The 11,374-nt window shown below is 42.5% G+C and overlaps 1 pseudogene; it reads left to right on the top strand.

The window, feature by feature from the left end:
* The first annotated feature begins 11,177 nt into the window (after window positions 1-11,177).
* Window positions 11,178-11,276, top strand: LOC124093365 (U6 spliceosomal RNA; annotated as a pseudogene).
* The last annotated feature ends 98 nt before the right edge of the window (window positions 11,277-11,374 follow it).

Raw genomic sequence — 11,374 nt, forward strand, 5'->3', positions numbered from 1 at the left:
GGGTCTTACAGGTTCCTTTGAAGAGCCTGATACCATCCTGCCCTGTCCTAAGGTGTGCCTTGAGCTGTGAGAAGCAAAGACAAGTAGGTCCCCTTGTTGCAAAGTCAGGCTCTTTATTAAGAACGGAGGTGGGGCAACAGTGTCTAATGAACTTCAATGATGGGAAAGTTGGATTCAGGATGAGGCTATGGCTGGGTGACCATTTTTAGGGGAGGAGGGATTGAGGCCCTTATTATTTAAGGTCCCAGGGCAGGGTCTGGCTGCTGAATCTCCAGAACAAGGGTTTTCTGGAGGAGTAGGGTGCTGACCTGCAAAGGAGAGATCCTTTAATTTCCCTACTCCTTCCTTAGGCTGGGAGCTTTCCTTTCCACACCTCAGCTTTGGGGCCCTTTCTACAGGGATGGGTCCTGGCCCAAGATGGGGCTGCTAACAGGCCACCTGACCCCCTTGCCCAACACAGGCACACACTTGGGAGAAGCTGGGGGCTCTCACCTTCGCATGTTTGAGTTCCAGCTCTTACCAACTCCATGAAGTTTTTGTGGAAAGAGGAGACCCAGCAGGATCTGAAGTCCACAAGCTCTTGCAAGGCGGAGGAGGATTGGGAATAGGCAGTGTAGCTGGGTAGCAGTTTGGGGACTGTGGGCTGTGGGGATCACTCTGCTTAGCAGAGTCAGGCAGTCAAATCACTGGCAACACAGCTGCTGGTGGTTCTCAGCTGGCCATCTCCCAGTTCCTGGTGCATGCTTTATCCAAATCCTTACTGGCATTCTCATGGTTGCCTGTAGCTGCTGGTACAGTAGGTCCTACAGCCACCAGTCACAGGGTAACCACTGCTCACAGCCTTTGCCTGCCCACCCTCCCCGCACTGACTTCCAGCTCTGAGGGTGCCTTGGGGCCGCGCCTGACCTAGACTGTCCATGAATATGTAATATCTTAGCATGTCTGACAGGCCACCTGGCCCTCCAACTTGTACATCAGGTTGGTGGGGACTGGGAAGCAAGTTCTCCAAAAGAGCAGCTAAGGTGTGGGAGACCCCCTCTTCCTCAAAATATCCAGCAGAGACTCACTTGGTAACCACTACAGGTCAGAAAGCCCTGATGCTCAAGGGAGCCAGCCAGGGAAGACTTCAGAGTGGAAGTGGTCTCTGATCTGGGCCTTTGCAATGGAGTTAGCCAGACAGAGGCAAAGGCTCTGCAGATGTGCAAGCTTGGTATGCGTCAGAGGACCATAGGTTGGGGGGGCGGGCATGTTGGACAAAGCTGGGAAAGGCAGCAGTGGCCTGATCACAAAAGGCTTGAAAGTTAAGTTTAAGGGTCTGGGGTGGTAGCTCAGTGGTACAGCCCTTGCCCAGCATGCATGAGGCCCTGGGTTCAATCCCAGCACCACATAAAAATAATCAAAATAAAGGTATTGTTTCCATCTACAACTAAAAGTATTAAAAGAAAAAAGTTTAGAGGCTTTGTATCTTGGGTAGGTTCTGAAATGGGGAGGGCCCCTGTGCAGGCCTCAGGTGGGGAAGAGATGAAGTCCAAAAGAAGAAAGGTTGACATACTCCAGTGACTTCCTTGGAGAAGAGTTCAGGAAATGTATCTAGGCAGGATGTTAGTGGCTCATCCTTGTGCCTTACCAAGCCGACTTCCTACCCTTCCCTCATCTCATACACACCCTTGAGGATGGATCCTTGCTTTCATTCCACATCTCATTACACTAGTCTAGTGGGAGTCCAGAGTGCCACCAGGCCCACCTATCACTAATGTTTCAAATTGGCCCTGCAGCTTTGCCCTCTCCCCGGACTCCTCTTCCTGACAGAGGCTCATTGTGGAAGCCTTTGAGCATACAAGGCAGTATTCGCCCTCAGTTGTTCAAAGAGATCTGCCAATTTGGGCAAGCTTCTAGGTGATGGGGAGGACTTAGGACAGGGGTCTGGTGCAGTTCAAAGCCTCTCTGCCCTCAGCCCCTCCTTGGGAGTCTCCCCTTTCTCTTCCAACCAATCCTCAGTGGGAACTTGTGTACCTCCTACCTAGAGCTAACAGCAGCCCTCTACAGAGTGACCTTTCAATGGACACACAGTTTACAGGCATAGACAGGGCAAGAGAGGTTACGATTCCTCAAATCTTTAGTTGATTGACTTCCTGTGTTCCCAGGCTGCTCAGTGCAGCTGAAAAGGATATAATAATCTGCTGGGCCTGTTGGGGAACAACCTGCCATCAGAGCCTCTACGTTGGAACATCAAGCCTCACCCTTGGTATTCATCACGATGGACAGATGCCATGGTGTTCCCTGCTCTCCTTTCCCCCAAGGAGTGAAACTACTAGGAGAAGGCAGGTGTCCAGGGCCCCCTGACCCTGTGTCCACTGTGGATAGGCATGACACAGTCTGCCCAGAGATAGGCATCTCAGATGCAGGTATGGTATTCCAACAGGAAGGTCCTCTCATGCTCAAAGAAGGCATCCACCTTCTAAGTGAGCCAGACAAGATGCTTACCTAGGTTACCAGAATAGGAACACAGGCCCCTAGGGTGGCAAATCTCCTTGCAACCCAGCCCAGTCTGTCCATGGCTTCCCTCCCACAGCCAACCTTGCCATAGGCTTGAGGACTTGGGTTGAATCCAGAGAGGGGCTCCAGGGTCACCTTGAGCCCTAACATACCAGTGATGAGGCTTCATCTGCAAGCCTCGTGATATACTTCAGAAGCCCCATGAGCTCTTTCCTGTTCTTCCCTCTGACACTCAGCTGGGGCACACAAAAGGAAGATGAGATGCTGGGGTGGGTGCTTGAATTGCCCATCCCCAATCATGAGATAGGGGCTTGAGCCTAGTAGTAGTCTTCTTTAGCTTGAAAACTCCACCCAGAAGGTGACCATAGTATTCTGGCCTGACTCACATCCCAGCAGTGTTCCAAAACCACAAAGTTGTGGTCTTGATGCAGGCTGGGTGGATTGCCAGTGTTGCAGAATTCATGCATTGCAAACTATCTTAAAGATGGCCAGGGACTTCTTGTAGGAGTGTAGGCAGCTCTGGGGCCCTGTTGGGCTCCACTGCCCTGCCCATCTTCCCCTCAGCAGTCCTGGGGCCAGAGGAACTTTCATAGGGGCATAGGTAAGAAATCATGGAGTTCTGGGAAGAGTGGGGCTGGGGCTTGGCCACCAGAAGGAGGAGGAGGTGGCACTCATGCTTCTAGCTCCTGCTTCATTTTGGCAGATTCTTAATTAGGGTTAGGGTTAGTTGTCCTGCTCATGGAGCTTCTGCAGATTTTCCTTTGAAGACTCAGCCTGGCCTGGGAGGAACTGGGGCGGGGGGAATCTCCTCAAAGGAGGAATATGTTGCTGAGGAGGCCACTCGCCCATGCATCTGGCCTGCCTCTCACAGCCCATCCTGGTGTAGTCTTCATTCCCTGTATAGGTGTCATGTAGCCAGATGAATTTCTCCATGCTGCCATAAAATTGAGAATTCGGTGTGGGTAAAATGAGGGAGGCAGCTCTGGAAACCAAAAAGACACCCTCCCCACCCCATTTAAAGATGAGTCTAACAGAGAAGTGAAGTAATTTGTCCAAGGGCACAGAGCTGCAAAGTAACAGGGTTATATTTGAACTCAGTTTCTTGATTCCTAGACCTACCCCTTTCCCTGCTGGTACTTCAGGGACCCTTCACCTGGGCATAAGAAATAAGTTCCCACCTTACCTGTTGAGGGCTGCCAAAACCATCCCAATCACTACTTTTGCTATCAAGAGGCAAGAGACTTCAGGCACAAACATTTCTCCAAGTGAAAAGATCCAGGAAGCATCAAGCTATCAGTTCATTTTTTAAAATTTATTTTTTAGTTGTAGTTGGGCACAATACCTTTATCTTATTTATTTTTATGTAGTGCTGAGGATTGAGCCCAGCACCTTGCATGTGCTAGGTGAATGCTCTACTGCTGAGCCACAACTCCAGTTCTATCAGTTCATTCTTGCTTTAAGCTATTCAATGTGTGTTTGTGTGTGTGTATTTGTGTGTGTGTGTGTGTATTTTCCATGTGCACTTAATTGAATATATCCACACCACTGTGCCAAATGATGCCAAGGAGAAGGGAAGAGCCTTCATCAATGAAGCTGTCCTTCCTTTAAGCACTGCTCACCCACAAATGGGCACCTGCCCCTACAGACCTCCTCACTCTCCTCTCATTGATTTTGGCATGCTTTGGAGACGCCTATGATGGGGATCAATGATCTATGGGTCCCAAAACAGGCCAGGGCCTGCCTAACAATGGCACATCTGTGGCTGGTCTAGTAATTTCTCCTCCACACACAGAGACAACCACACCTGTCCCCTCCTCTGGCTTTAGCCCATGAAGGAACTGACCCTGAGGTCACCAATTATGGGGTTATCTGTCTCCTTTTTTTTATTATTATTATTACTATTTTTATTTTTTTTAAATAAATATTTGTTTTTTAGTTGTAGTTGGACACAATACCTTAATTTTATTTATTTTTATGTGATGCTGAGGGCCTCGCATCTGCTAGTTGCATGCTCAACCGCTGAGCCACAACCCCAGCCCAATTATTATTTTTTAATTATAGTTGGACACAATACCTTTATTATATTTATTTATTTTTATGTGGTGCTGAGGATCGAACTCAAGGCCTCACACATGGTAGGCAAGCACTCTATCGCTGAGCCACAACCCCGCCCTTCCTTTTTATTATTTATTAAATTTTTTTTCAGTACTGGTAATTGAACCTGGGTGCTATATCACTGAGCTACATGCCTTGCTGGCCTTGAACTTGTGATTTTTCTGACTCAGCCTCCTGAGTGGCTGGGATTACAGGTGTGCACCACTGCACTTGGCTCCTTTTTATTTTTTTAAATTGAGATATAAAGTGTACAAATCTTAAATGTAAAGCACAGTTAATCTTTACATATGTATACCCTTGTGAAACCACCATTTAAATCCAGATATTCAGCTATTTCTATACTCCAAAAGGCTACCTCTTATCTACAACCTAGTCAGTTACTCCCCAACCCAGAGCTAATGACTATTCTGACTTCTACCATGATAGATTAATTCTCTATAATCTTGAACTTTACATAAATGTTATTATTCCATGCCTTCTTGTGGCCCTGTTCTTGAGTGAGATCCACCTATTGCTGAATAGAGCGGTGGCTGTTTTAATTACTGTGTCATATTCCCTTATGTGATCATATCATAATTTCTGTACCCATTCTACTGGGAATGGGCATCTGGATTATTTCAAGTTTTTGACTATTATATTCACTGCGCGACCAGCACGCTGGTTTCATAAAAGAGGTTTGTAGCATAGAAGTTAACTAGTGAGATCAAAGTAAACACACAAGACTCAATTACCTTTTTTTTGACCAGGTCCTAGACAGCTCTCCCTCTAGCTCTTACCTCGAACCACCCGGTGGGGCAGCAAGCCTTACTCAGGACTAACAGGAGAGAGAGAGACAGAGCACGCCAGGGAGTGGCCTTTTGTTGGGGAACAAGAAATTCAGGGGAAAATTCCATCCAGTGAAGGTCGAGGGGGGCAGCATTCCAAGGTCAGGGTCAGTGATTGGTCTCAGGGTCAATGGTCAGTCATACCCCCACACGGACAGGCTCTAGCACCTGGGGAGGGTGGGGATTAGCTCCGATACAGTTTGGCCAGAACGCCTCACACCCAATCAGGGAGGTGCCCAATCACGTGCGAGAATGGCTCCCCACATATCATGAATAAAATTGCCATGAATACTTCTGAATATTTCTTTTTTTTGGGGGGGGGTACTAAAGATTGAATGCAGGTTCACTAGACCACTGAGCCACATCTCCAGCTCTATTTTGTATTTTATTTAGAAACAAGGTCTTTCTGAGTTGCTTAGTGCTTCGCTTTTGCTGAAGCTGGCTTTGAACTACCAATCCTCCTGCCTCAGCCTTCTGAGCTGCTGGGATTACAGGCATGCACCATGACACCTGGTTCTGCATATTTCTTTTGAGATACCGAAGGCCTTATTTCTGCTGGGTAGGAGAATCACTTTGTAACGGGGCAGGCATACATTTAAAATGCTTTTGTAGATACTGCCATTTTTTTCAAGACAGTTGAACCGACTTACACTTTCACCAACATTGTCTGAACATTCCAGTTGTACCACCTGTTTACTTTTGCCATGTTAGTACAGGTGTGATACCTCTTAAGGAATAATATGGGACAGTATTTTGTTATCAGCCATCTGCATGTCTTCTTTTGTAAAGTGCCTATCTCAGGCTTTTGCTCCTCTCTTGCCCTTCTCTTTTAAAATTAGAACATCTTTTCTAAACCCCCCCTTGTTTCTTTTGGAGACAGGATCTCATTAAGCTGCCAAGGCTGGCCTTGAACTTTCCTTGAACTTGTGATTCTCCTGCCTCAGCTTCCCAAGTTGCTGGAATTACAGTAGACTGTGCCACCATGTCTGGTTACACCTTTTATGGTTAAGTGCCATGAAACTCTAAATTAGTCAGGTCACTACTTGTGAATTGGATTGGCATGAAATAATCACACAGACACAGAAAGTACCTTTTTCTTGGGGTTCAGTGATGGCTCTTCTGCCCCAGCTCCCATAAGGGAGGCAAGGGAGTCTAGCAAAAAAGGGGGAGCACATGCTTGAAGCCCTATTTATTGAGGGAAGACACTGGAGAAAATTCCACCCCAATGAGGCAAGGGATTGGGTTTCAGAGGGGTGTAGCTCAGTCTCATTGGGTGACACCCACTCTCAGAATTTCATTCCCCTGCTGAGTGGAGATGAGATCTACCTGTTTCCAGGGACAGTCTCACACCTCCATGGCTCAAGGCTAAGGGTCCATGCTCACTCCTATGTGGCAGCTCCTGACAGTTAAGTCTTTTTGTGTCCTATTTTCTTTTTCCTTTTTAGTGGTGGGGAGTCAAATCCTGGGCCTTGAGTACACTAGGTACCCATTCTTACCAGAGCTACACCCCCAGCTCCTATGTCCTATTGAAGGAATCTGACTATCCCAAGGTCCTGAAGATATTCTATTTATTATTATTCTAGAAATTTTACAGTTTTAAGTTTTACCTTTTACATTTAGGTCTATGTTTTTGTTGTTGTTTTCAGCACTGGGACTGAACTGAGGGCCTTGTGCCTGCTAGGTAAGCACTCTACTACTAACTTATATCCCCAGCCAGGTGGGGTCCATTTTCAATTAATTTTGTATATAGTGTGAGGTACAGATTGTGGTTCATTTTGATTTTTTTTAATTGTAGATGGACACAGTACTTTCATTTTGTTTATTGAGGTTTTTTTGTTTGTTTGTTTTTAATGTGGTGCTGGGGAACGAACCCAGTGCCTCATGTACGCTAGGCAAGTACTCTACCATTGAGTCACAACCCCAGCCCTGTGGTTCATTTTTGCTGGATATCAGCCAGATATTTTAGCACTATCTGTTAAAAAGACTTTCTTTTCACTATTAAATTGCTTTGGTGCACATGCTGATAGAAATTCAAATAACCGTATAAGTGTGATCACTTCTGTTCCACTGATCTATAAGTGTATTCTTTTTTATTTTTTTGGTTTGTGCTCAGTTTTTTAAACTTTATTTTTTTAATTTGAATATCTATATATATTTTCACATATATATTCCTACATGTTTCTATCCATTCATGTGTATATGAATATACCCAAATGGCAACCAAATTCCTGTTCATATATTTTTATGTCTATTCTTATGACATTCTCTCTTATAGTCTTGCATATGGTAAACTGATATGCAAGCTTTGGACTCAGATAATGTAAAGTCTCCAACTTTGTTGTTCTTTTTCAAAATCATTTTGGCTATTATAAGTCCTTTACATTTCCACATCAATTCAGCTGGTTAATTTCTACCCCCAAAAAAACTTACTGGGATTTTATTTTCCCCTCTCTACTTGTCTATTTTAAAATTTATTTATTTATTGGTTATACAGGACTATAGAGTGTTTTTTGGTAAATAGACACAATACCTTTATTTTTTTTCTATATTGGTGCTAAGGATTGAGCCCAATGCCTCACACGTGGCAAGTGCTCTACCACTGAGCAACACCACCATCCCCAGTAGAGTGTATTTTAACATATCATACATAGAACATAACTTCTCATTCTGTGGTTGGACACGATGTGGAGTTACACTGGTCATGTATTCGTATATAAACAAATTATATACGAATACATGACCAGTGTTATATCAAATTCATTCATTCTACTGTCTTTCCTATTCTCATCCCCCTCCCTTCCCTTCATTCCCCTTTGTCCAATGAACTTCTTCTTGCTCCACCCACCCCTTATTATGTGTTAGCATCTGAATATCAGAGAAAACATTCAGCCTTTGGTTTTTTGAGATTGGCTTATTTCATTTAGCATGATAGCCTCAGTTCCATCCATTTACCAGCAAATGCCATAATTTCATTTTTCTTATGGCTGAGTAATATATTACATTGTGTATATATACCACATTTTCTTTATCCATTCATCTGTTGAAGAGCACCTAGCTTGGTTCCATAGCTTAGATACTGTGAATTGAGCTGCTCTAAACATTAATGTGGCTATTATCACTATAGTATACTGATTTTTTTTTTTGGTAAATATTTTTAGTTGTAAATGGACACAATACTTTCATTTTAATGTGGTACTGAGGATCAAACCCAGTGCCTCACATGTACTAGGCAAGTGCTCTACCACAATCCTAGCCTGTATGCTGATTTTAAGTTGGGATTTTTTTAATATTTAATTTTTAGTTGTAATTGGACACAATACCTTTATTTATTTTAATGTGGTGCTGAGGATCGAACCCAGGGCCTTGCAAGTGCTAGGCGAGCACTCTACTGCTGAGCCACAACCTCAGCCCCTTTAAGTTGGGATTTTTTAAAAAAATATTTTTTAGTTGTAGATGAACACACAAGATCTTTTTTATTAATTTATTTTTTATTTGGTGCTGAGGATCAAACCAGTGCCTCACACATGCTAGCAAGTGCTCTGCCATTGAACTATAGCCCCAGCCCCTTAAGTTGGGATTTTGATTGAAATTATATTAAATGTGTAGATAAAAAACAGAAAAAAAAACAGATATCTTTGAAATATTAAATCTTATAAACAATGAACATGGAATATCTTCTAATTTTTAAGTAATTCAATTTTTCTTAGTAATGTTTTGTAGTTTTCTGTCTAAAGATCTTACATAGCTTTTGTTAGATTTATTCTAGATATTTGATGATCTTTTTTTTTTTGCTATTTTAAAAATTCTTTTTCTTTTAAAATTTTCTTTAAATGGCATATTTTAAAATTTTACAATCATACTGATACACAGAAACAATATATTTCTATATATTTACCTTGTGTCCAGGTATGTTTGTTTATTATTATTTTTGCAGTGCTGGAGACTGAACCTAGGGCCTTGTGTATGCCAGTCAAGTGTTCTACCACTGAGCTACAACACCTATAGCACCTACTCTTTAATTGTATAAATTACTAAAATACCTTGCTAAATTTACTGGCAGACATTACCACCCTATAACATGTTTGATTACACTACTGGTGTGACTGCACCATGTACAGCCAGAGGAATGAGAAGTTGTGTACCATTTCTGTACAAAGTATCAAATTCATTCTACTGTCATGTATAACTAATTAGAACAAATTAAAAAGTAAATAAATAAATTTACTTATTAACTTCATAGTTTATAGGTTCTTTGGTTTCCTACATATACAATCCTGTAATCTAAAATGATATTTTCCCTTTCCATTCTTTATGCTTTCAGTTCCTTTTCTCGCCTTACTGCACTCACTGGGAAATTATACAAAACAAAGTAAAGCTATGGCGACAAAGGAAAGTCTTGGCTTTATTTCATGGGAGGGGGATAGGGGTACCTTGGATTGAACACAGGGGCACTTAACCACTGAGCCACACCCCCATCCCTTTTTTATACTTAGAGACAGGGCCTTGCTAAATTGCTGAGGCTGGCTTTGAACTCTCTCTCTCTCTCTCTTTTTTTTTTTTTTTTTTGGTATAGGGAATTGAACCCAGGGGATGCTTAACCACTTAGTCACATCCCCAGCCATCTTTTTTATATTTTATTTAAAGACAGGGTCTCGCAGAATTGCTTAGGACCTCACTAAATTTCTGAGGCTAGCTTTGAACTTGCGATCCCCCTGCCTCAGCCTCCTGAGCCACTGGGATTACAGGTATGCAACACTGCCCCTGACTGAGGGGATGCTTTTAAAATTCAATGAAGATATTCCTAGATACACTTTCTCAGATTAATGAAGCTCCCTGCTATGCCTAATTCGGCCAGAGTGTTGATTTTTATTTTCTACCTTTTTGAAATAATCATATGGATTTTCCTGTTACTCTGTTTATATGCTAGGAATTTATCAATTTTATTGACATCTTCAAAAATCTACATTATTGTTTTCTCTTTATATATGTTTATTTTCTACATATCAATTTCTGCTATCACTTTCTTCTCTTATCCTTCACATTGCATTGACCGATTTTCTTTTTCTTTCTTTCTTTTTTTGGTACTGGGGGTTGAGCCCAGGGGCACTTTACCACACTAAGCTACATCCCAGCCCTTTTTAAATTTTTATTTGGAGACTTGCTGAGGCTGGCCTTGAACTTGCAATCTTCCTGCCTCACCCTTCAGAGTTGCTGGGATCACACGCATGAACCATTGTACTGACCTCTGTGACTGATCTTCTAATGTTAAACCATTGTATTTTGGAAGAAGGCTTGCTCATTAAATGCTATCCTTTTATATTATATTATCAACTTGACAATATTTGGTTTATAATTTGCATCTATGTTCATGAGAGATTGTATTTTTTTCCTTTCTTATGTTCTTGACAATTTTTTTTGTGGTGAAACATACATAAATTTAAAATTTACCATTTCAACAATTCTTAAGTGTATAATTCAGTGGCACAACGTACATTCACACTGTTGTGTAGTTCTTGCCACAATTCATTGCTCTCTCTTATTTTTTTTTCAGTACTGAGGATCAAATCCAGGGCCTCGCACAGGCCAGGCAAGGGCTCTACCACCAAGCCACATCCCAGTCTTTGCTTGTATCTCTTCTTGAAAGATTTTTGTATCAAGGTTATGCTGTCCTCCTAAACTAGAATGAGAACTGTGCCTTCTATTTCTGTTTTTTGGAAGGATTTGTGTAAGAATGGTACTATTGTGCTCACTTCAGCAGCACACATGCTAAAATTGGAACAATACAGAGAAGATTAGCAAGGCCTCTGTGCCACATTAATTCATGAAGTATTTCATGTTTTTCAAAATAACTAGAAGAGTCTTGAAGGTTTCCAACCCACAGAGATGACAAATGTTTGAGAAGATGAAAATACTAATTACCTTGATTTGATTATTGTACA

Source organism: Marmota monax, unplaced genomic scaffold, assembly GCF_021218885.2.
Source record: "Marmota monax isolate L192 unplaced genomic scaffold, Marmota_monax_Labrador192_F-V1.1 WCK01_AAM20220418_F8-fsc00038, whole genome shotgun sequence".
Taxonomy (NCBI): domain Eukaryota; kingdom Metazoa; phylum Chordata; class Mammalia; order Rodentia; family Sciuridae; genus Marmota; species Marmota monax.